Source organism: Dermacentor albipictus, chromosome 3 (assembly GCF_038994185.2).
Source record: "Dermacentor albipictus isolate Rhodes 1998 colony chromosome 3, USDA_Dalb.pri_finalv2, whole genome shotgun sequence".
Classification (NCBI taxonomy): Eukaryota; Metazoa; Arthropoda; class Arachnida; order Ixodida; family Ixodidae; genus Dermacentor; species Dermacentor albipictus.
Window position 1 is genome coordinate 93,645,653 of NC_091823.1, and position 27,539 is coordinate 93,673,191.

The 27,539-nt window shown below is 44.6% G+C and overlaps 1 long non-coding RNA gene across 1 annotated transcript in view; it reads left to right on the forward strand.

The window, feature by feature from the left end:
• LOC139057477 (uncharacterized) overlaps positions 1 to 27,539 on the forward strand; it is a 346,740-nt gene that overhangs the window by 297,451 nt on the left and 21,750 nt on the right. The window lies entirely within an intron of this gene.

Below are 27,539 nucleotides of genomic sequence, written 5' to 3' on the forward strand. Positions count from 1 at the left end.
GTTTGCGGGGAGAATACCTTGCGATCCACAATATAATCTCGTCCTACTTCCTGAGTGATAGAACTACCCTTATATTATAACTAACCCAGTAATTCACTGCTTACTTGCTCAACTCATTCTGGTTTATTTTGCACAGCGGCTAAAAGACGTATCGACATGTACCCTTAGTAAGCGGGATTGAGCAAAGGATGGCCCTCACGGCGTAGTCCCTAAGCAATCAGGCTAAGAGCATGGTGGACCGGCAAGTGACATAAAAGGCAGATGGATCATGCTACTGGAAGCAATGAAGACAAAGTTATTGATAGACACGTGTGCCATTTTCTTACCTTACTGTTGCGGCCTTAAGAGGATGCTGTTTCGTTTTTCTTACAAGCAGAGTATTGCGGCAAGCGTGTTTTCTGCGTGCGTTCTTGATATTCACTTGAAAAATGGCATATACTTGCTACCTTTATGGTAATCGAAAGCTACGTGCGTTTCTTTAACTTTCTACTCTGCAAAACATGCATGTCTTTTCATAATATGAAAGAGTCGCACACAAAAGTCTAGAAACCTGAGATGCCTAAAAAAAAAGTTACCGACGATTACGTTGCTTCCTAATGCGAAATTTGAGCGCAGCAAATAAGCTGTTTCACCTTTTCGATAGATTGAGGCAAAGAAATCGAGCAACACATGTATGCGCTATCACAGAATTTTTTTTTTATTTTTCACACGTATTCCTTTAACAAAGACTCCACTAACAGTTCTTGACCGCACAGGGCGAACGGCAGCGGCAATTTCGGCTCGGGCGGTGCACATATACAGATCCGCCGCCACCGATCTGGCTCTCTGATTGCCACCGCACAGGGGTTGCATTGGAGGAGGAGCGAAGAAAGGAATTAAGTTCGAGCCGGCGCTTTGACAACCGGAGACTCGCAGGAAGAGGGGGGAGGGGGGCGGCGTGTACACCCAGCGGCAAACGATGGGGGCAGAAGCGCGCGCAGCAAGCGGACAACACGATAAAGGGAGGAGGGAAGAGATAGCAGCGACTGACTGATGCCGCTGACGCCGATAGTGAGTCAACCCCAACTGCGGAGTTGGTTTCAGGGACAACGTCGCCGATGCCGACACAAACAACATGATACCCTCGCTTCCGCAGCGCTAAGAACCAGGTCTAGCCGTGGGAAGGTGGTCACGTATTCGTCGACGTGCCGGGGCCTACGTGAAATAACCGGCGCGTCGGCAACTGAAGAGCACCCTATCCGCCACACAAGAACAGGGGGGGAGGGGGGGACCCTTTCCTCCTCTTTCTGCATGGCGGCGACGGTGTTCTATGCAGTCACGTTATCTTGACTCTCTAGCGGCGTCAGCGGCATCCAGCGGTATCAGTCGGTCGCTGCTAGCGCTGGGGGGATGAAAGGGGGGCGGGGCTGGTTACGAAGCCGACGACAACGCCGACGACGACGCGAAACCCAGGAACGGACGCCAAAGAGCTGCGCTCTAAAAGACGTTTTCTTGTTCGCACTGTATTATAGGCCTTTAGTTTGACGTGAACCGTAACAGCACACGTCTGAGTGTTTCACCGATGCTATTCACTGCCACCATTTCATGTCGCGCGGCTCTTCCTTAAGAAAATTTTAGCTTTCGCTTATGTTGTGGTCTATGATATTTGTTCTTGTGGGTACATGGTGATCTTTATCTCTCCGCTCATGTGGAAGTTACAGATAGAAAATTGCTACATTGAATAAGGCAGGCAGGTTTTCATATTTTTGCTAGTGATGAGAGTGTACGTACATAGAGGTAAAGTATCTGTACCATAATAGCAAAATTAATTTGAAAAAGCCAATGTCTGCCTGTAAAATAGTTACAATTAACAAATCCTCATGTCTGTCCATGCACGCAAAGCTTTTTTAGTCTTGAAAAACGGTGCATTGAAACACAACACATCGTATGCACAATGTGCATGTATCTTTATTTACACATTCTGACATGTCCATAGTTTCGTGTCATTTCTTTGCTTCTTGCTGCACAGCTACGCTGATGTTCCGAGGCGGCATCATGCACAGCTCAGAGAAATGGTTTTTTGCAGTTTATTTCAGATATGTCTAATGGCATACTTTGCCTATTTCTATCTGTTTATTAGTTTAAAGTGTCTTTTTTTAGTTACTTGTGAAATTGACTGGCTTTGTTACTGCCGAAAGGCCGCTTGTTGACACTTAATGCGCCTTTAACTTCAGTGATGCTAGGCTCACATGTCATAAATTCTGTCAGAGAACTAAGGACATATGTAGCGCACGACCATTTATCAAACATCACCGCCCACCAGGGCTCAATAGTTATTCACGAGTCAAAGATCTGGAAGAGGCGCGGACTATTTAGTCGAAAGTACTCTTATTTTTAGCTGTTGCAAAACAATAGTGGCTCTATATCTTTTGGCATGATTTTCATGATTTTTTGACAACGCGGTGTTCTTTCGTCAGGGAGCACCTGTGGAGCCAATAGCGGCAAGAATATACCTCAAAGGTGAAGCAAGAGCAGAGGCTAATACAGTTTGGCTTGAAAGTTATTGGTGCACGCCTGTTTAAAAGTTCTATTTATGCGTCACTTACACAGGAAAATGTACTTGAGCGTCTTCATATATTGGATTTAAATTTGCAGTAAGAAGGAATTTGTGACGTCGTGTTAATATGTTTTATGATATTCTAATCAACTCTTTCTTAACGGGAGCATGAAAGACTAAAACTTCTAAAACTTTGCATGAGAAACTTCCCAACATGACATGGCAAAATGGCAAACCATTCTGTCGCTGACATGGCAAAATGGTTTGCCCCGTACTAACGTTCTTTATACGAGAATACCAACGCTATGCGAGTCGGTTTTGAGAATTATTTGTATGACATTTGCACATATGCATTCCGCTGCGGTGGGCCCTTGATCAGACTGGTGGAGAATCAACTACATGCAGTCAGATGACTTCTAGTGCTCTTGAGCATATGCTACAAAATGGAGGGTTTGCCATTGCACGTCAGCCTAGCTTTTCATTATACTTCACCCCAATATGTCTTTTGCCCATCCTATATTAAACGACAATTTTCACTGCCGCCAGACAGCAATATGAAGTAGTCTCTTACTCTCACGTGTGAGAAATTGTTCACCACTTCGGAAGCAATTATGGCAAAATGGAAAGGCAAGTTTCATGGCGATTCTCAATTGACAGCGTGTGCTCATGCAAAAAAGTCTCTATCAAAACCAGTTTTCCATGAAGGAAACTGCTAACACACACAATGACTCATGGCTCACGTGCTTTAGAGAGCTTAGACGGGTGCAATCTGAAAACTGGATACATTGAAAATACGACAGTGCTGCAAGCAGGGCGAGCAAATTCTTTGCAATCAGATGTAGTGGTTGAAGAAGTGAAATAAAACCCATGTCCCAGATTACTGATTTTGCGTTTGTCATTTCAGCTTCCGTTGGGGAAAGTAAGCACTTCATAATTTGCCCCTGTGTCTAGTGATTTCGCCAGTATTTGGCCATCTAGAGATATACAGTACAACGCAAGCGAATTGTGCGTTTGTTCTTGCACCAGTAATTTCCTGCAATGTTGTGGTTATAGGTAGCGCAAGCAAAGAAGCGGAGGCGTCAACACGGAGGCAGCACTCTAAGTAAAAGACAAATATATACGGCAGCCAAACAATTGGTTTCCTCCTCACTGAGACTGTGAATAAAAATACGCACGAGAGACTAGCAAGATAAAGAAACACGAATAAGGAAGTAATTATGATACGCTCAAAAGTGAACTTTTCTTATTTTTTAAAGTTTGCCTTAAAGTTGCTGCAATGGCAGACTATAAGGGTTTGTATTTAGTTAAAAATAAAAGAAACCAAATGGAGCTCCTCTGCACAGCGTCGCTCATCGTGTAATTTTGGCATGAAAGGTTTGACAAGTACCTTTTCTGTATGAACTGACACATCACCTTAACGTACTGGGCTTTGATCACTACAGCGACGGATACTCCATCCCCGTACGAGCAGTTCTTAGTGCGCGTTCATGTTGACATAAGCCGCAATTTTACGTTTGAATTCATTTACAAGCTCGAGGATAATAAATATGCCTGTGTAATAATCAACAATCTCGGCCTTCACCACACAAATAACCTCTCATGGCACACCAGCATTGAGTACGTCTGTAATTATGCTAACCGCATGCTCGGTGTAATGCCGTGATTTTGGTTTGTTGGTAAAACAACGTGAGGCTTATAGCGAGTGAAAAGAGAAAGACGAAAGGAAGACATGTGTGACGTCTACCTTAGCGCCTGTGTGTGTCACGTCTTCCTTTCGTCCTTGTTTTTTCACGCGCTATGAGCCTCACGAAGTATGCTTGGATACCTGCGTAGCAATGTTACATCTGCGCCTTCATCCCTTGAAATAATTCTTTACCGAACATTGGTACGATCAAGCTCGAATACGCATGCGCCATATAGGATTCCTCTCAAATCACTCTAACTCTTGTCCTCGAATCAATACAAAACCCCTCCTGCTAGATTTATTATATCAAATTAACCGCGTCATTCCAGCGTTACAGCAAGGATAGATAGATAGAATAAACTTTAATGTCCAACAGAAAAGGCGATCTACCCACCCCCCGACACGCAGGTCAGGGGGCGAGTGCCGCCGCCTCATATGCCGGCTGGGAGGTCTTGGGTCCCAGTAGCCTCTTCAGCCAGTTGGACGAGCCGGAGCTGGAGCTCAGAGTCCGAGCTGTGCAGCAGGGTCTCCGAGGTGTCTCTACTATCTATTTTGTGCGTTCCCCCGGGAGAGTACGGACATTCCCGTATTATGTGGTCGAGGGTCCCTCTCGCCCCACAAAGATTACATTTATCGCTCCTGGCCTCGGCGAACATGTGGTTCGCCATAACCAGGTGCGGATATGTATAAGTTTGTAGTCGTCTCCACGCGACTGCTTGTCTGTTGTTTAATTTTGGGTATGGCGGGGATACCAGTCTACGAGGCAATCTATAATGCTGCGTGATCTCCCCATATTTTAGCATGCGCTCTCCGCTCCCTCGGTCATCGGGGGGCCCCGTAGCGGCTCGGCGGTAGAGATCTCGAGCCAGCTCGTGGGCCGCCTCGTTGCCGGGGACGGCTTCGTGCGCCGGAGTCCAAATTATTTGAATTTTTCTATCTAGCTTTATGAAATAGTGAAAGGCGAGCGCATTCGCTACAGGATGAAAGATCGGGTAAGCTTAGGGTATGTTTCCTTGCTGTAGATATGTGGGAAGCTACAGCAAGGAAAAATACCCTAAGCTTACCCGATCTTTCATCCTGTAGCGAATGTGCTCGCTTTTCGCTATTTCATAAAGTTTTCCACTTCAACCCTGTATTAAAAGAGCAGCATCTCACACAGCCGCTTTGTGTTTCATCTCGTTCAGTTCATTGCTTTAAAGTAGGCGTGCCGCCATGTAAGACTAATCGTTACAGTGATTATTTCATTCCCCGAACAACGGGGAATGGAACCATCTTCCCCTTGCCATCGCCTCCATCACGGACACTACTAAATTCAAGAACGCCATTCAACATGCCTTTGCTTAAATCCAATGTTATTTTCACAAATTTTTTATTATCTTTCCCTCACTCCTTCCGTGGTGCCTCCTGGCCCTGAAAATAAATAAATAAATAAATAAATAAATAAATAAATAAATAAATAAGCATTCGAGCCCCGCTAGCTCCCTGAAGACTTTTTGTCTCACTGGGGTGCGTTTGCAGGCAAATGATCTTACACGGAATGCATCACGTTCTCACGCATACCTTTGCAGAATCGTCATTAGTTTTTGCACGCGTATTTGCGCAACAAAATTACTCTCAGGGACAAATTTTGCATAGCCCGTTTCGATAGCAAGCTGCCTGGATTCATGACGACATACTCAGCATAAATGCTCTGAAACGCGAATTTGTACCTCCTGGATTGATTGCGTTTCGAATTGTTGCAGTTGTCTTCAATACCCTAATTGAGGAAGTCTTTACTGTTTTCTTATGCTTAGCTGTGTTGCAGCTGCTACCAACAGCAAACAGGGCCAGCGCAATCTTCTTTACAAAGCCTTATATAGAAATGCCAGCTTTAAGATTACCATTTATGCCAATTTCTTTATGTGAATTGTGTGGAAGTTACTGTGTTTTCATTCTTACTGTAAAGCTTCCTAGTAATTGAAAGTTACCTATTTTTGGACATTTCTAGCGCTGGTGTGGATGGTGTTTCAGATTTCATTTCGCACTGATCCATAACGATTTCTTTGGGCGACACTATGCGTCAAATGACCAGTAAAGCAAACAGGATAGCACATCAGGTACGTGAAGGCACATCAGGCACATCAGGTAGCGACAGTGAAGAGGGGGGAAAAAGACAATGTATGAAATGGAAGAAGACAAAAAGACTAATCGCACTCCAGTATGAGGGGGGGGAGGGAGGTCAACGAAAAAAGCATGCGGCCGCTGCTTCACGCAAGATGAATAGCACCAACTTATTTGACGGCTCACCAAGCTAGCACGTTGGTTCTCCACCGGGAAGAAATGGGTGATGAAAATATAAGCAGCGAAATATAATACCATGGACATGAGTGTTTGTAGCTTTCATTGTTGCACCTTCATTTTTTACTTGCACGCTGTAAACATACACAACACATGTACTTCAAATACGCTGTAGAGCAGTGCACTCTTCTACAATCACCGGAGCAGCTCAGATATACAGAAAATTCAAAAGCTGTGAAGTCGTTGACGGCGTTCGTAAATAAGAAGCTAACAAACAAAGCAAGCCTTCATCACTTGTCACCAGGCAAACAGGCACAAAGTAATACGTAGCGCGATACTTACAAAAGCAACTTTCATATGAATTATTTATCAGGAAATAGTAGCCGCTCTGGCTCTTGATGCGCTTGGTGAGGTCGTTATTGCTTGGCAGTCATTGGCGCGGGAGCATTTGTGCCAGCTCTACTGCCGGCAAGCTTGAGGCTTCGAAGATAAATGGGTTGCGATTGTCAAACTGGACCGGCATGTTATTAGCCCATGCCATTTGGCAACAGCAAAAGTTTCCTTCGAAGAACAGGGGGAGGCAAAGTTTCAATGAAGGTCGCTTCTGAAGTCATGACGGGTATTTGGCGCATTGGCGAAGTTAGTCTTGAAATTTGAATGCCCCAAGCAAAGACCCCCTCCTCAGTGCATGAGGTTGTGTATACTAAGGCGATAAAGTTGATGTAAACTTAAGAAAAAAATCATGGAGATGCCACGCACTGTGGGAGGTATGTAAGCGAAGCTTCCCGTGCTTGACGTTTTTATTGACGATAATTAATGGTGATGCTGATGGCTAAAGCTTAATTTCTTCAACATTTAGGCTAATACGAAAGTGGTGAGTGGATGTTAACCGTTAGCTTGCGTGCACCACTGCTGCTTGTCTGAGTAGTACACAGAACAAACAGGGCGAGGTGTTTGCTTGAGTCATTCTGTGCGCCATATTTTATAACCTCTGAAAGGGTTGAGCGTTGTCATTTCCTCCCATGGCACACCGCATCGTGGCAGAAGTATTAAACTTGAACTGGATTATGGGGCTTTACATGCCGAAACCACACTCGGATTATGAGGCAAGCCGTAGCGCTGGACTCCGGATTGATTTTGACACTGCGCTGTTCTTTAACGTGTCCCAAAATCTAAGAGAACGTGCGTTTTATATTTCGCCCCCGTCTAAAGGTGGTTGCCGCGGTCGGGATAAAATTAACGACCTCTAGCAGTGCCACAGCCGCAATGTTATTGCGGTGGGCACAGAAGTGTTGATTTGACAGTGGACTGCTTCCGTAGCGTAGCCTAAACCCTGCGGTGCACATTAATTAATGCGGCTCTGCTTCTTCCCTGCGTACTTTGTTCGCTTGACATATCTGCGTGGTGTTTATTTTTCAGAAATAGCAGGAACCAACTGTACTATACCTTGAACTTAAGCTTATCCAGTTTCCCCGCCACCGCTGTCGTTTAGCAGTGACGTTTGCTTGCCTTCTCACGTCACCTCCCCCCTCTCTTAGATGGGAATTACATAAAAGCGAAGCTTCAAATGATGAATACGACACGTGTAATAGGGTGGCGGGTACAAAGTTCTGAGAGATGTGCTGGGGCATACAGGCTTTTCTCAACGAAGATGGCCTGGTGTGTGCATTGTTGGCGACCTATACATTATAGTGCAGTGATGTTGGTAATGCTTGGTTTTCAATAAAGCTCAAGGGCACTCTTTATGTAGCTTCACATTGTGCGCGTCGACAAGCGGTGCTCGCACACACTATCACTGAAATGACGCGGAGCGTGTCTTACGGTGCCTATGAACTGGACTGTGAAGGGTTAAATGGCTGAGCCGGCTAGAAGGGCGAAGTAGTACCAATAGTACACAGCATGTTGCTTCTGGAGTATAATGCGTCCTTGCTTTAAGTATTCTGCTTATGTGTTTGACAAATATCGTGCTCCAATTTGAGCAAGTTCCCGTTCTTTATTTGCCTCTGCTTGCCCTTTGTAATTGCTATTATTACAATTAGCATTATTTTTCTACTTCATGCGTTTTGAGCCTGCCTGCCTGCCTGCCTGCCCGCCCGCCCGCCCGCCCGCCCGCCCGCCCGCCTGCTTGTCCGTCCGTCCGTCCGTCCGTCCGTCCGTCCGTCCGTCCGTCCGTCCGTCCGTCCGTCCGTCCGTCCGTCCGTCCGTCCGTCCGTCCGTCCGTCCATCCGTCCGTCCGTCCGTCCGTCCGTCCGTCCGTCCGTCCGTCCATCCATCCATCCATCCATCCCTCCATCCATCCATCCGTCCGTCCGTCCGTCCGTCCGTCCGTCCATCCATCCATCCATCCATCCATCCATCCATCCATCCATCCATCCATCCATCCATCCATCCATCCATCCATCCATCCATCCATCCATCCATCCATCCATCCATAAATCTATAGACACCTAGAAATGCTTCTCTATTAAGTCTTGCCATTTTCTGAGTGTAACATGTCTATGGCGTCTCATGTATGATGCAATACGTTATGAAGGCAGGGGCAGTACGTGAGGACGAGAGTTCGACGCCAAGAAATTTCACTATGTAGGCTTGAAGAAGCTATTAGGGCAGCCAAGACGCTAGTGACGCACTCGGTAGTTACAACCGCGACAGTTATTTGAAACGGTGGGATGACACACATAGTTTACGAAGGCGTCATAGTATTTAAGCGATGCTATGAAAACATTGTTTCTAAACCATTGGAGCGATATCTGGTACTTTTGCGTATACATACTGAGGATGTGTCAAATGTTCGGCCTTGTGTCTGGATGATCCATGCTTATTAAGTTAAACAAAACATGAGTTTACTTAGATCCCATACCAGTCCCCTGCACTTTTTATAATGTAGACATTCTGAATGTTTCAGTTTCAGATTTCTTTATTGATGCGAAACATACATAGGCATACATGAGCGTACAAGGAATCCCATAATGTATAGCTCAAAGAAAAATTTACCTAATACACAGTATGTGTGGCGCAATGAAAGCAGCCCTATAACCATATAGCTTAAACGTAATTACAGAGAATAAAGACATGTGTACTGCTTTGTCGTCCTTCGGTGAGCACTTTTAACCGGATAGCAAATGTTAAGCGTTATCGCTTCAGTGCAGGATGCGCCTGCATATATCGGAAGTTTCTCGAACGTTGTCGATGGTTCTATCCGCTGTCTGTTGTCACCGAACCTTGTGTAACCTAACTGTAGGCAAGACGCGAATTGTGTAGTACTTTCTGGAAGACACACGGACACCAGCGATCACTCGTACTTTCGATGACTCGTGTATACACTACGACGCGCTTGACCCGCTGATCAGATTCCGACGACTGCCGACTGTGTATGTCGCTATTGTTGTGCTTTAAGTGTAACTTGCTTTTGTGGCCGCAGGTTCGCCCAATCAAAAGTCAACTTATTCACAGTTTTGCTGCTGTTTTCTCCCCCTGCACTACTACATACCAACATATCTATACAGCAACACAGACAGCAATGTAACGGCGCTAGAATAACAAGTAATAGAATTATCTATTTTCTAAAAGGAAGTCGTATACAGAATTTGCAAGACAGAGTTAAGTAAAACGAACAAAACAAGCGAAAGACAGGCCGGGATATGTTTACATAAGAAGCAATTTTAGCGTGTAAGGGAACAGTTACCTATCTAATAAAAAAAGTAACTAACGCTTTCTTAAAAAGGTGTAATGGTACCCTTGACGTCTGCAAAGAGGGTGCTTCCCCCCCCCCCCCCTAAAAAAACAGCACTACTGCGAGCAGTCAGTTTGTGTCTCCTAATTTCTGCGTGCAATCAGAAATAGCAAAGTCGTTATGAGCACCGAATCTCCCGTCATTTAAATTCACCTGAGCAACCCTAAAGCATACTTGAGGGAGAGAATCACTGATCACGTCGCATAACAATATGGCTTGTGTATCTTTAACAACAATATGCATACTGAAATGATATTGTAATTATGAAGCATAGCGGAGCGACTACTACAAAATGAGTTCAGTGGCAAAATATCCTTGCAAGATGAATGAAGTCGACCTGATCCTGCAAGGCTGTAGCCAACTGGAAGACTTACCGCTTACAGGACGAGAAGCATATCACAGAGAAATAACGACTTTCTGAAACGCATTGTCTGCTACGACCGTGTATATTTGATGTGAAAGCATCACATGACCCATTGAGCGAAAATGCCGTTGTCTGTCGTGCCGATAAGCGAAAAATGGCACCTGAATTCCCATTGGATGCAACGCGACGTCACCATCACGCCTCGACGGAGCACAGTCGGTGAAAGAAAACGCCTGCTGCCCCGATAGCGCGCCAGGTATCGCGCGAGTGAGAAGGGCTTTGCCGCGATGCCAGGTCACCGTCACTGTCGCTCAAGGAAACTCGTGTTATCCGCGCATTCCTTGTCCCCGCAAGCTCCCGCTGTTGTACTAACTGCGCCTCGGTAAGGCAACATCAAAATGCGCCAAGCCAGAACAAGCGTTACAACGCTCTCGCTTGCCCGTTGACTTCATAACTTGAAGGATTGCTCTGCAGCGTTCAATTACACGTTAATGATTTCACATAAACAACTCATAAAAAGTGCTTAGGTGACCTTAGTTTCTATCTTTTTTGTTTGAAGAAACAACTAAACAAATATATTCTCTCCTGTACTGATGCATAGTTCGTATTCCCAGCCATTGTTTTAGTGCGCTTTCATTTAGTTTTAATTGTGATCAGAATCAGAATCAGTTTTATTCATGACAAAATTAGGATAATTACAACATATTATACACAGAAGGAGGTGAAAACTCCTTCTGAAATGGGACCTCCTGTGCATGATGACTAGAATTAATAATACATACGACAATGGCAACATGAAAAGTTTACGAATAAAGGTTTTAGGATACAAGGCATAAATGAACAGAAGAGCAGCATATGTACGTATTCAACAAAAACAAGGCTTCTACTTAGTCAACGAAAGGTGAAACTACAAAAACACAAAAAACTACGAAACTGAACTACAAAACTACAAAAATGCCAATATATTTCTCTTTGACGTGTTCTTTATGCATATTGGAGTTGGCCACTCAGATTTTGCACCTAGTCTCATTCATACTGTTAATGTATGTTAATATTTAGCGAGATTATGCGACTGTGCTCTTTTGTATGCTTCTTAATTATGCATGTTTATTTGCTTAATTATGCTAGTTATTTGAAAACAGCTAATTCTTCCTTGTTCATGATTTGTTGCAACTAATGCAACCTGTGCTTTATTATGTTTAGTATGGATAGCAAGTCCTATTGCGATCTTTTACTTAGGCACTTTCTGAAAATTAACATCCTTTAATCTTTCTAATTACCGTGATAAAACAGATTGTGATTATGATTTGAGGTTACCTAGTCTGACCATTGTGCATGAAATTTCATCATCTCTCCTGAGCAGGCTCCAATAGTATGCAGTAATTTCGCCTTACATTAGACTGTTGTGACACCTGTATGGCTTGGGAGGCCAACTTATACGTCATCTGATTGGAAGAATTACGCGTGAAAGTTTTTTTCGGTTGTGATATCCGGACTCCATCAGCTGTCCGTCGGTGCATACTTGTTCCGTTTCAGCAAGATAATAAACGAAAAATTACCTCCTGCGACCCTGTCTCTCTTAGTGCTACTGAAGGTACCCATGGCATCACAGCTACCTGTTGCTCTTTCCACTTAAATCAGTAATTCTTAAATATCGCTTGCATCTATGGGGATTACGCAAATTATTTTCCACATTCTTTCTGCAATTGTGTACAGATTATTCCAAGAGATGGGCCTTTATCGCATACGCCTAACAATGTTCTAGTTCTTCCCGCCAAACAATGCTGATTCAGAAGGAAAACAGAAGCGCGATAGAAAGAAGGACGAGACCCGTACACAGGACTAGTCCTGTGTACTCGTCTCGTCCTTGCTTCATTCATGCTTCTATTTTCCTTCTCACTTGCCCAAGAAAGCTCAAGAAAGTGTTTCTTCAACTCGCCCAAGAAAGTGTTTTGCTAAGCAATATTGACTGAGCTCACTAATTTTATCACGTTACGCATTGCTCTTTTACGCTACATTTTCTTACGTGCGATGAAGCTGGCTCGCAATGCCTTTTTTTTCACGTCATTGCCTAGTTGCACAAAATGTTACAAAACATGCAATCTTGGCCAATACGGTTTACGACACCTGGGCGGTCTTGCTAATCGATTGCTCACTCAACGGAAGCAGTGTCCTCTACTACCGAGTTTTCATTTTGTTTTGTTAGCACGCCTCCAGACGGCCATTGCAAAACCTAAGCGGATCTCCAATTAAGTGGGGCCTGTGCAGCGTTGTTTCAACAAGGTGTTGGCGTCTGCCCAAGACGCCCTTATCTAGCACTCTTGCGAGCATCGAGCAGTGAGCGTGTCTGATGCTGTTAGAGCAGACAGAATTTCGAAATCCCCGTTTCGAAAGCATCTCACACGTAGAAGTAAGACATTATTGGTGACAACGACAAGTGTCCGAATGAGCTGTCTGTGCTTTACAGCATATCATGCCTTTTACCAACGAAAGCTCGGGTCATGGCAGCAATAATTAAGATGCCTTCATTTATCTCAGTGTGGCAATTGAACAATAAAGCTTAAATCAGGTCTGCATGGCTATGCTTTCTTTTTTGGAGACGCATGCTACACAACCTCAGCAAATCATAGACGTCACACCATTTTCCGAGAATAAATACAAATTCTAAAGCCAACGCGAACTATGCCACCTCCGAGGAGACGGAGGAACGACATATTATATGGTTCCCGGCTCACACGTCCCCCGACACCTCCGTACCCAACCTCAACGAGGAGGTCCAGCGCGTAGCGCGAGGTCTCACATTCCGCGCCCGCGTAGAAAGAACCTCTCGGGGGGTTGGAAATCCAACGGAGGCATGGACAGAGAGGGGCAGAATGACCAGGTACTATGACATTACAAAATTTTATCTGAACTCCATGCGTGTTTATCCACCCCCTAGCCCCGAACTTGACAGGGGCCAAGCGGTAGACTGGAGGCAGTTACAAACCAAGGCCTTTCCCAACCCCGTCCATCTCAGGAGGATATATCCAGACATCTATTCGGACCGATAACAGCGAATAATGCGGCAGGGGTCACGCATCTTTTAGACACAATCTCTGGAAATGTGAGGTTATATGCAGAGAAAATGCAGTCTCCCCAAATACAGCTGCGTTGCGGTGGATGGCAGCGCTGCGCAGCTCAAACCTCCGATATTAACTGCAGGCCATCCAGCAAGACCGTGAGGCAGCGAGGAGACAAGATCTCCGGACCTCCTCGGGGGCGGCCTAGACCCAGGTCACGAATTTGATGGATATTCAATAAAGTTGTTACCATCAGCACCAGCTTTAGCATAGTGCGAGCAAATTCACGAGCTTACTTAGTGGTGCACAGTAGTCATACGCTATAACAAAAGGACAGCTATATTTGTTTATAACATCAATAGAAATACGCCTTAAAATATGTTAGCTAATAAATTATCCTAACGCGAACCTTTACGATTGTCTTTGATCGTTGCCGATCACAGAATTTGGATTCGTGTCTGGAGTATTTACCTTCCAAATGAAGTGCTGGTATACCGATGTGTTGACGAACAATCAGTATGGTCTGAAATTTAAACTAAGTTACAAAGGTTGATAAAGTCGCAAGTTGATATGTATAGAAAACATGCACATTGTACTGGCTTATGAACGTCTTCCAAACTGAGGAATCGAGCTGTGTAGCCAACGGACCTGAAGTCGTATTGGGAGTATGAGAAGTAGTGGATGTCTGAGAAGAAACTACGCAGGCTCAATCAAGAATTCAGTATCAGCTCTAAAGAGGTGGATGTGCTTATGTAGCAAAAGCGGACACCTACTTTTATAGATAGGAAAAGTTGATACCAACTTGAAGCAGTCAGCTTTTATTGGATGAATTAATTCGCAACTGTGTAACAATGTATTCGTACTATTCACACATTTTCTAAAATGCGTACTTTTGTTTCGTACGTTATCGGCTTTGTCTTAAACTTCATCCTAGTTCTTCTGATACATTGGGGAAATTGTAACAACAGTACATGCAAGAACACATGTACACATACCCCATACAGTGTTCCTCACGTCTAACAAAAAGCCGCTGTAAATATTGCAATGGTTTGCCAATATATGAGTATATGCAGGCAAAATTTGTAGCTGCTCGAATTTACTGAACAAGTGCGATTTTCGAACAGTACAAAGAAAGAGTGTGCCCTTTGGAACTCATTCTGTCACTTGCAAAACGCTGCTTAAACTTACTTAAATCTTGCTTAGTTACCAAATTCAAGTCCCCAGATTGAAACAAATGTCACCGAACGATCAGTAGAGAGCACTGCCACGGAAATTAGCCTTGTGTTGCATGTAATCCACCATAGTGGACCAATTTCCTCTCTTTTATGAACAAGCTGGTTTGCATGGCGGCTTTTTCATTGGACAAAATGATTTCACCTATGCAATGTAGTTGGCTCCGATCAGCTACCGTTCATTTACAACATCGCTTCCAAGACAGCAGCCACCTGTGTGAGCAGGTAAGTCACCGTCGTCTTATCTCTGTTACACATACCTTCCGTGGCTAGGTAATTTTGTCCATACTATTGCTTGAACGCTATATAGGAAGCCACCAGAATCAATCGCTACAGTATTCGCCACTGAGTAAAGCTCTTGTATCAAATCCCCCGATCTTGTTAGTAGTATGGTACTCTCTGCTTCCATAATTTCCATCGCATGTGAGCGTTACTTACATGCGATGTGAGTAATACTGTGCATGCCGAAATACTGTACATACTATGCACAGTACTATGCATACTAGTGTGAATTTCCGCGGTGCCGCGAGCACCGTGTGAGTAAATAAACTTTAATGATGGGGAACTAGATGCCACGTTGAACTCGCCGCCGCGAAATCTTAAGTGCTTTGCTTCATGAAGCCGTTGACGACAATGAAAGTGCCGAGGCGATACCGCTTTTTACAGTAACACTGACCACCATGGCGGCAGTGAAAGCAACGTGCAGGAACCAGGCCTCACAAAGCAATGCAGATTTTTTGAGAGAAAACTCCGCCTGAAGCGACGTACCTCGTTTTTTTTTTTTTGTTTCAGTGAGAGAACTCTGTCCAGCATTTGAACACACCAGAGTTAGAGCGCATGTTGTCCAGTGTTCCAAATATTTTCTAGTTTATTAAATCACTTTTTGATGCCGAGAAAAAAGACCTTTTCCTGAATGCGCGATGGTTGAAAAGCCATAATATTGTACTATGCTGTTTAACCTAATCTTTACTTCTGGGGACTCGTGCGGAACAATCCACCGGAAGGTGATGAGATTAATATGATGAGTATATACAGAGCACACTAATAGTACACGCACATATTGTTCAGAAAATGGTGTCTTCCTCCATTGTGAAGACGTCCCGCTACTGTTGTTACAATCTATCTCCCGAACTTCACGTAATTTGTAGCGTCAACTGTGACTTGAAAAAGTGGGACAAGAAACTAAAGAACTACTATTAGTGCAAACAAGCAACAAAGGAAAGTCAGACGAAAGAAAGCAAGGAGGGCCAGACTTTCCGGATGCTACTGCACTGGTACGTTTAGAGTGCAATACTGCGCTGTAACATTTATCTCAAGCACATATATGGACACTAGAGTCCCATTCGCGCCATCAGCGCCACCGCCACCATCGTCACAGGGCTGTCAAGGTGTCAGCAGCGCATGCACTGTGTGGGCGTGGAGGTTTAGAGACAGTCTCCAGAGACGCGAGAGACGCTCAGTGCGTCTGGCTGCAGAAACGAAGAAGCAAAGTGGCCGCCCCCTCACGCTACGCTGGATCGGTTCGGTGCCCCACTGCTGGAATGAGTGCTGTGCGGACACAGGCCAATCGAGAGAGCGCGTCTGACGCGATCTGCCATGGTGCACAAAAGCACGACCGTTCCGCTGAGAAGCCGTGAGCGTAACACACCGTGGTGCATAAAGTAGTTCGTGTGGAGCGGAGAAGTACATTTAAAGACAGGAGCGTTGACGGTGTTCTTTGCGGCTCACGTTGTGCATCACTGACATGCAACACTTATTGCTGCGATTTTCAGCCCGTGAGCATTGCGAGGCGCCTACTAGCTGCCAGGGTGCTCTGCCTACGCCCACGTGTTTTTGAAGAACACCGCATTCCGAGGAACGCCCTCTAAGGAGCTTCAACGCAAAGATAACCCTTCCTGCCATTTTCAGCGCTTCGCCTTGCGGGCGAAACTACCCAGCTTTCTTTAACTTTGTCATGTCTTCCTCTCGGGCCCAACATGCCTTGACCAAAAAAGTAGGTCGAGGTACAACTGACCCTAAGCACAACACCAAATTTCTCGATATTGTGAAGAAACAAGCGACAAAACCGCTATGCCAAAGAAGTGCGTATTTTACCATTTATTTGTGGTGTTGCATGAATTGTAACTGTTACATGCATGTGCATTTAGTATTCTATTGAGAATTGCTAGTGCGAAGAAACAATACGGCCTTCCATTTCTGCCATAATCATAAAGGAGCAGAGATTAATCGAGAACTTACGACCTAGACCAAGATGGCATCTGTTTCCTGAATAATAACGTCGTAAAAAATAATTGAGCTGATGTATTAGAAAAAAAAAATTATACATATATGATTATTTTAAAGAGGCAAGCAAAATAGACAGAACAGGAAGAAAAAGGTTGCTAGAGAAAGGAATAGCACGCAGCTCTTCCTTTGTCTTCGTTAATTTTATTAATCACCCCTATAAGTATCCGCTTTGTTTGCTGTGTTGAATGTGCAGTCCCGACACTGTATACGTTCGTATCGCTCCGCAATGGTTCTAGACGATGTACAAAATAGATCTACAGCTTTGGTGTGCTTTGGTTCAAGTGAGATTTCTTTACAGATTGATTGGGCTGCTTCTTAAGAAATAAGATGTATGCAACAAGGTATGCAACAAAGACAAAATATGCAACACGAAAAATGCATAGTAAAATCTTTCACCTATAAAAAAGCCGCCGAATCATGATTCTTTTTTGCTGAGGAATCCTTCACGGCGTTAGGGAATCTCTGTCTTCCTGTTTCCGAGATAATGACAAACGCGAATGTTCGCCTACGAGGTTTGCTCAAGGAACCGGTCATTTGGTTGTAAAAAAAAATGGCAGGAAAAATAGCCCTACGCTTTATGCGTGCTGCTCGTGAGGGATACATATCTGGATGCTCTAGATTTCGCAACTCTTCCAGTCTCTAGGACTGATAGATACATATATGACTGATAAGCCTGGGTGCATGTTTCGAGGATGGCGATGTCGTAGTACCATAACTGTACCACAACTAATTACTTTTTTTTATCACTATGAAATTCCATCATGCCTTGCATCAGTAGCTGCACATTTTGCCTTACGTTGCCTCTCCTATTGTCACATGACTCGCGAAAATGCGATCTCCTAATAAAGCCCTCCAATTATTTTTCTAAAACGCTGTTTATTCATCAGAACTTCTTTGCTCGCGTCAGTCGTGCAAACTTTCACAGAAATATTTTCCTCACATATTTCACCGTCCCATAACTGTACCACAAATAATTACTTTTTTTGATCACTACGAACTTCCATCATGCCTCGCATCAGCAGCTGCAGATTTTGCCTTACGTCGCCTCTCCTATTGTCACATGTCTCGCGAACATGCGACCTCCTAGTAAAGCCCTCCACTTATTTTTCTAAAACACTGCTTATTCATCAGAACTTCTTTGCTCGTATCAGTCGTGCAAACTTTCACAGAAATATTTTCCTCGCATATTTCACCGTCCCATTATCACTTACTTTCTTCTGTTCGGATGCATCAGCAAATTATTCTTCTATGTTCTCGTGGTTTTGTCGTTAGCCTTTCTCGCGCTGTTTTCTTGGCGTTATAATGATTACCACCGTGTGACATCAGCAATGGTAGGAAATTTTAATACACCCTTGTTGCTCAGCCAGTAGCATAAGGGACAATCCGGTGGCGCCGAAGTAGCTACGTTTGGTATGTTGTTGTTGTTGTTGTTGTTGTCGTCGTCGTCGTCGTCGTCGTCGTTGTTGTTGTTATTGTTGTCGTTGTTGTTGCTGTTGTCGTTGTTGTTGTTGTCGTAGTTGCTGTCGTTGTCGTCGTCGTTGTTGTTGTTGTCGTCGGCGTCGTCGGCATCGTCGTCGTCGTCGTCGTCGTTGTTGTTGTTGTTGTTGTTGTTTCTACCTTAGTGCTTACGCGTGCCTGATCTTTGTTCTTCCGCACGAGAAGTTCAGGAAGCGTTCTTGCACAATGCTACCTGTGTTACACAGTAACTAAACTACACACGGCGGTGACTACAGATAATCTGCTTATTTTTACGTCACTATAAAATGCGCGACGCGATCACCGCACTTTGCGCAAAATAAGATATCTGGCACGCCTTTGTGAGGGCAGATGGTAAAAAAGACAACTCACTCCATTTAGCGCATTACTGCAGAACTATTTCGCTTACCACACTCTAAAAAGAAGGAATGAAATTGTCCGATCATTTTACAAGCCAAAACAAAATTTCCCAAAAGAAGGCGCGTAACGGATGCGTACCTTTACTATTTGAGCGGTATAAGCATGAAGCGCCTAATAATATCTCGTTTGTTTATCAAAGTGCACTTTAGTGAATTCGGCCTGATAAGTAAGAATGCACTGGCCACTGGGAATGTGACGTTGCATGTGTCTCTGCCATGCATGGGCCATGCTTTGCTCGGATAATATATACCAAGGATGCATAGTCGAACGATCGAGCTAGCCTGCCGCGCAGAGCAGCTTCCAAGGACGCGTACTATATTTCTTGCCTGACCATGGCAACTGTTGTCTCACCGCCTTAATTTACCGTACCATCATGATCAATCTACTCTTGACCTCATTAACAAGTTTGGCTGACGTCAGTCCTCCTCATTCCCTCTAACAGTGCGTAGAGCCAAGTATTTTTAATGTAGAGTCCACGGAGTTGCAAAACTTTATTTAATGTTGTTCTGATAGTGAGGATTTATCAGATACTCCACTTCTCTGTTGATTGCACATTGCACAATATCTCCGAATTACTATGGATTCGAAGTAACCATAGACTTTCTGGATACATTTTCTTGGTTGGCGTTAGATATAAAAGTTAGTAAATAACAGACCTCTATTGACGTCGATCACAATGTGGCCATTACGGGGATGATCTACTTTTGTTACAAAGCTTAGAAACTAAACAGTTTGCGGAATATTCTTCTATCGCGGTTATATTAGAAAGTCTTCTCTGCAACGCTGTGAGTCAGATAAATAACATCATACTGTGAACTCCGTTTCTCGAGCGCGTACTATTCTGCACCTTCTTCTAGAATGTGCCCTGTCTGCAACATAAAATTGTCTTCCCACTGCAACGACAAATAGTAGCTAAAAGGATGGGGTGCTCGCGCTTTGCTAGCCGTTGATGAGTGTACCAGTGATCTCGTTGCTAGAGATCAATAAATGTTACAACTGTGTTTTCTTTCTGCATCCCATTTCTGCAAGTAATGACAGCACAATGCTCCTGCAAAGAGGATATATGACAGAATTCACTGCAAACGCAAATTCCCGAGACATGGGGCGGTATTACGTAAAACTATTTCAGTCTGTTTTTATTACAAATCGGCAATTAGCCCTCCCTGAAAGGTCAAAATGTGTCGGGTTCTGCCCATGTGGACATGGAACCCACCCATATAGGTGGGAGCCGAACCATTATGAGCTGTCATGGCGGGCCGATAGCGTAGTGGGAATAAAGAAAGGTTTGAATAGTTTTACGTTATACCGGCCATATTATGCCGGTCATATTATATCTTCCTTCTGTTCACCATCCTGTGGTCATGTCAGTGGCATGTTTCTAGACAGGTTTGATTGCCGCCTGTCGCTCTCCGGTGAGGGAAGAGCACGCACTCAGCAACATACTACAGTCAAATCACTCCCTTTCGTTGTAACAAACTCACTGGTGTATGTTCTGTTTGGCCACGTGCCACAGCTTTGAATCGATGCAGTCGCATGCGATTGAACCGCGCTCTGATTGATCCTTCCAGTAGTTTTCCCTAAGCATTGATTGCAGGCCTGCTCTTCTTTAGCTGAAGGCTACTATTATACGAAGCCCTTGATGACACTACTCTTACAAGATGGCCCAACTGTGGTACCCATGTAAATTGTTGAGCTTCGTAGATTGGGAACGATCAACGAAGAGCACGCTTGCTCAGTCTCGTATGCACCATTGAGAACAGCGCTATATTTTGCTAGGGCTATTGAACACAGTGGCGGCGCGGACAGTAATGGTCGTTGCAGTACATGTATCGGACATCCCGTGGTCAATAAACATCGTAATGAAGTGCATAGCGTGCTCCAGTTTAATCAGCGTAAAGGCTTTTCTAACCAGCTTTCGTTTTTTTTGTGCAGCATCGGGTAAACAAGGGAGAAAAATGTAACCGATTATTACGATACTCCCTCATGCGAAAATTGAGAGCCACTGTTTACGTGTTTTTCATATCGCGATATATTGAGGCAAAGAATTTGACTGAGACATGTAGAAGAGTCGGCGATCGCCGAAAATCTGATCTGTCATATATAGGCTCTCCTAAGTAACTTTAGCCAAACTTTAAAAACACGTGAATTCCACGTAGCTGGACAGAACCCAGGTGCTGTTGTTTTCCGTCGCTTGGAGATGCTCGAATTATTCTTTTCAATCAGCCTAGTTACATCATTAGTCCTAATTATTTATTCAACTTCTCAAGTAATTCAGTTACATGAAAGGTGTCAATGAGAAAATTATAGAGCGAAAGAGCCCGCGAATACCCGCAAAGTGCCTCGAGCGTTCAGTCGCACGGAAATTTTGCGGGAATCGGCGGTTTTTTTTTATGGAAATGAAAATAAATAAAAGAGACGTATTTACCTTATAATGGTGACGGCTACTCCTTTTCTCACAGCGGAAAGAACAGTATAAAAGATATGTAGGAAAATGAAAAGAAATCACTTCATTCGGTCAGAAATCCACAGCGCAGTCCTATACACCCGTGGACATAACAGTATAAAAGTCAAATGCAAGTTGCACTACAATGAGTTTGTAAACAAAGTCACAAACACAAAAAACGGCCGTGATGTAGATTTAGATGAGTATTAAACAGACGAGGAATTACACCGTGTTAAAAGAATTCACGCACAAAAAAAGAAAATGTATAACGCGTAATATACAAGCATTAATAATTACAAATAATAGAAGAACGTTATAGTAACATCCTGTGATTATTCAGTGCAATACCTAGTATTTGTTAAGGATGCCTGTTTATAAAAATGTTCAAGTTCGTTCGATGCTTTTCGCTGTGCTATTTTCGATGGCCAAGGGCCCAGCAATTATGGGAGTGAGAAAGGCCGGTGAGGATCAGTGGAGTGTAGTTCTTGTTCTAGCTGCCGTCTTTGCATCTCGTATATGGGGCGTTCGAGGAGTAGATGGCGAACATCCTCATCGTCGTGGCCACAGGAGTAAGCCGGGGAAGGAGCCCGTTTGAGGCGATATAGGAAATGTTTGGTGTATGCTGTCCCAAGGCACAGTCGATGAATTAGTGTCTCGGTACTTTCAGAAAGTTGTACATCCAGCTGGTATTTGAGTTGAGGTTCCGATTCGTAAAGTATTGATTCATAGCAAAATATTTAGCGCGCACAATTTACAAGGACACAGTGAAGGGGGACACACGGACACACACGTAAAAAGCCGAATTGCGGTGTCTTGCCTTCGGGCTGCTTTAGTATAGTCTTGTTGCCACCGAATAAAAGAAAGCTTTGCCAATCAGGTAACAAAACTAGCTTCAGTGGGATTCCCGGAACACATTATAGTCAGAATGGCCGAAAAGGTAATAAAAATATTAAAGGGTGTACAACCCACAGATTCAAGGAACAAGCTTAGCACGAACAAAAGGCACCTTGCAGTTGTACCTTACGTCCATTGTTTTTCCCATGGGCTAAAGAATGTTGGCAGTCGGTATGGCGTTGAAGTTGTTTTCAGCGCTCCTAAAAAGGTGCCAAAACAGTGCCAAGCTATTTCCAATAAGATAGACAATAGGGTAAAAAAATGCAGCTGTGGCCTAAAAGAAGATCAAAAATTCACAAAATGCAGAATAGGTGTTGTGTACCGGCTTTCATTAACCTGTGGCAACATGTACTACATAGGACACACCGGTCGGTGCATAAACACCCGTCTAAAAGAACATGAACGTTCTTTCGGTAAAGAAAACTATTCGAACTTGTCGAACCACTGTAATCTATGTGATTGTGATCCGGTATTTTTTGACACTGACATTTTGTTTTCAGATAAAGACAAACTAACACGTGAAATCACAGAAGCATTTAATATCAAAAAGTGCGCTGAAAAATCCATAACCAACCATCGGTTGCAATCACTGAAAATGAATTCGCTTCTTTTAAATACTGGTTGAACCTTCTTAATCTGTTTTTAATCTGTTTCTGTTTTATTGACCCCTCTTGTTGCACATGTTCAGCGCTGATATAAATATGTTCTGTGTACTGGAGAAGAACGAGCAGCAGGCATTGCTTCGAAAAAGACGACAACAACGTGTGGTTGGAAGCCTTGTGTCTGTGCTGCCGAAGCTGTGTGTCCTCTCGCTACGTGCTCTGCTATCTGAGCGTCAAATCAATCGAACTATAACGCATGTTAACATTAGGTGGAGGTGCTGGGCCCTTCCCAAACCTGGAACTCCGCAGCCGGACGCTCCCTACCGTTTCTGCAATGCCTCAGGACGCTTCGCAGCCCAATCCTCCCATGGAATTGCCTGTAGTCTGCTCCGGTACTCTACGCCAACGAAATCCTCCGGTCTTCAGCGGCAACGACGACCATGACGTGCCGGATTGGCTCTCGTCATACGATCGCGTGAGTGCGCATAACAAGTGAGATGACAAAGCTAAACTGACTAACGTCATCTTCTATCTTTCTGGAGTCGCGAATCTTTGGTTCCGGAATCATGAATCCAACCTTTCCACCTAGACAGCGTTTACCCATTGTTTCAAAGAAGTTTTCCGTCGCCCTGCTGTACGCAAGCTTCGCGCAGAACAACGCTTGCGTGGTCGCGCTCAGCAAAAGGGTGAAAACTTCACCAGCTACATTGAAGACGTAGTTGACCTTTGCCGGTGCATTAATTCCGCCACGCCCGACTCCGAAAAGATCAAGAATGTCATGAAGGGCATACAGGATGACGCCTCTCAAATGCTCTTGGCGAAAAATCCTCAAACGATCGACGAAGTCATTACACTGCGGCAGAGCTACGATGAGCTCTGCAAACAACGCCTTACCACGCGCCGAGCTGTCGCGCCGGACGACACGGTTTCGGCTTTAACTGACAGTTCTGGTGCTGCTTCCGCCCACTCTTCGTTCCTCGAACAAATCAAGCAATTGGTTCACGAAGAAGTAGCGTGCCAACTGTCACTGCTGCCTGCTACCCAGTCGTCTGAGTCCTCTTTGTCCCCGGAACTGCGACGCGTCATCCATGAACAAGTCAGCGACGCACTACCTCTCGTTAACCAGCCACCTTCAGTAACAGTCCCGCTCACTTACGTTGCCATCGTTGCCAGGCCAAGACCTCAGCCTGAAGTTGCGCATTACACGCCCACAAGCGGCTACTACGCCTCGCCCTCTGCAGCTGCGAACTACGTGCCCAGAAGCGGCTTCTACGCGCCTCCGCAGCCCCTACGCCCAGCTCAAAACTGTGCTCCGCTACCTAGACCCCCCGTTGATAATCCGTGGCGTACCCAAGACAATCGGCCGATCTGCTTCGCGTGTGGTTTTGCTGGACACGTGGCACGGTTCTGCCGCCGCCGAGGTAGGTATCCTCCCGATACTGCGAGACTTCAAGGGAATGCTCCTGACTCCCAGTCCCGCTATTCACCACCAGTTCCGCACTCCGCTTCTTCATCTCCTGTTCCCCAAATCTTCAACACTCGTCGATCTCCATATCCCCGTCGACGTTCCCTGTCCCCCATCGTCCGCCACCCTCCGGCTGTGGAGGAAAACTAAAAGGCGCAGTTCCGGAGGCAAGAACTGCGACCTCTTCGAACTGCTCAAGCCCTCGTTTATTCCCAGCGAACGTCATTGAAGTTTTTGCCGAAGGTATCGCCGTTCACGCGCTTGTCGACACGGGTGCCGCAGTGTCCGCGATTGCCGACCAGCTGCGCCGTACGCTCCGAAAAATCGCCATGCCGTTTTCTGCCATTTCGCTGCGCACAGCAAGCGCTGATCCTATTGAGCCCTTAGGAACATGTGCCGCCCGTGTCGCCATACAAGACAGTTTACACCACATTAAATTTGTTGTTCTTACGCATCGCATCGTACGCATCGAGCGGTCTCACGGGTCCTCATGGCACCAGCTACCAGCTTGCATGTCTGTGAAGGGGCCGCAGCGAGTGTCGTCTTGTGCGTCTTCTCTGTGTCCGTGTCAGTGCGCTGCTTCACCAGCAAGGGATGAGGGCCGCTTTCATTGGCACCCGCCGTTCGCGGCTCGCGTCTTTCATATCCCGCTTCGCGTTCGCTCGGTTACGCCACCGACGCTCGCCACAGGAACGGGCGCCTAAGAACCACTAAGAACCACGCTCTAAAACTGTCGCCTATTTACTTCTTCAGGATTGATTTCTCTAAAACAAACAAAGAAGAGAAATGGAACTGCTCTAGGTCTTCTGGCAACGTTTCGGGAACTACTGAGCTGTAAAGATATATATAATGTAGAGCGCACGACAGCATAAATGTTCATTTGCACCACGACTTTTTACGTGCCCTCAGTGTCGTCCAAGGCCGTCCAACGAGAACTGCCTTTCGCTACAGATTTGTAGAAAATAGCTTAAGTATACTGAGTAGCCTCATAAGCGAAGTTTACGTCCAGAAACAAAAAATATTTCTTCTTTGTTTGCTTAGCAAAATAGCTTCTTTGTTATCCTCCAAGTTTCGAACCATATGCTGGTACAGCTACCATGCACCACTAGCTATAGGTCGCTAGATATACGTCACTGGGTGTTGGCCCACTTTCATATTTGTTCGTTATATAAAACATATCATCGGCAAATACGCCACCATCAGATCGATTGGAAATAGTACAGACGTCGCCTATGATCTCTACAGAAGACATGCAGCTCCATTTCTTGAAGTGCAATTTCCCTTGAAGGCGAGTACGATTTCCCTTGAAGGCGCGTGCGATTTACTGCCACAGATGTTCTCGGTGCTGCGAACTACCTGATCTAGTAGGCCCTTCGCTCCGGGGCCGTGCAATTTGTACTAATACTCCGCCAAACAAAGCACCAATTTCCACTTTCCTAGGTTTTATTTTGCTTCTAAGACTGGCCTTAGCTGTCTTCGGGCAACGATAGTAGTACTAGTGAGATGCAGCAAGCGAATGCTGCCTTAGACATTTCATTAATCACAAAGACCCTTCAGGAGGATCCATTCTTCAGAGCGCCGTCTTTCAATTGGTCTGCACTAATATACCCTTGGGCACTTTCTTCGCCTAGTCGCTGCCTTCATTTGTTATCTCATGAGAGACGAACCTGCCCGTACTTTTGTTCCCTTCTATACGTGCCTTCCTAATCAGGAACCCTGACCAAGAGCAATTCATCAAAGAGACTTTAAATCGATGGTCTCACTGTATTTTCTCGATAGTTGCATATTTTCAAAAAAAAATAATATCGAAACAATAGAAGAGAGGCCTACTCGTGCAGCTTGCATTCTCATCCTGATTTGACACAGATATGACGCATCATGGGAAAATATGCCGGCAATTTATGAGTGGCAAATGTAGGTATGAGGCCCATACTTATTGTGATGACTGCTGGTGCTTCGGGAGACTGATGATGCAGTTTCAAATATAGAAGAAACAAATATGGACATTGGTACTGGTCAGGCATGTCAAGAGCTGACTACTTCAACACATCAAATGTTAACCCGCTAAAGCAAAGGTGCAGAATTTTACTTTGTTGGCAACTGTGTTTCTTTATAATTTATAGCAACTTATTTTATTAGCGGTTGGAATGAATACTTGAGTATTATTTAACAGAAACGTTTATTCCAACCAAATGTAAATCTGTATTAAAACCTGGCGTTGAATATATACTACATGGAAAGCTTAAGTCCAGAACCACCACAATTGTGTTTAAAACTAAACAAACTTGAGGGCAAATCGATGCCCACTATTCTGGTTGTGCTTCTCGATGGGTCCTAAATTGCTGCGTTATTTCGAAATGATTCCTTTAAGATTGTGTCCTCTGAGTCCCTGGGCATTCATGTGGGAGACGATGGCTAGATAGTGACGCTAATTTTGCACGTAAGCATTCCATATTCATAAGGAAGGAAGTGAATCTATCTACAACAGTCTGATTTGACAGCAGGTGACAGCCGGCGCCCGAAAAATTGCTGAATCTTCTTGTTTACGATGGTTTTAGCGGCTGCTGTTACACACAGACAAATTCCGGCCAACTGAATCAGTGATCGATTAAGCAATCGATCGATCGATCGATCAATCAATCAATCAATCAATCAATCAATCAATCAATCAATCAATCAATCAATCAATCAATCAATCAATCAATCAATCAATCAATCAAATAAATGAACTTTTTGTTCTCCATAAGAAATATGGCGGTCCCGGAAAAAAGACTGCAAATTGCAGCTTGGCTTCGTGCCGACCCTCTGCAGAATTGGGCAGCCTATGTGTAACGGTACACTTCTAAATACTACATGTTTAGGAAGCAACAAACACATGCAGGATAAAATCGTGCACTGGGAAAGGAAATTACAAAAAGATGGCAGACACCTAATAAGCACAAAATAGGCATAAATTGCGATGCATTTCACCGCGAAAAGATTGTGAAACAAATGAAAACACAAACGTGCCGCAAAGGAAATAGTATGAAATGCGCAATAAAGGTGATGCAGGGGTAAAAAGAAAAAAA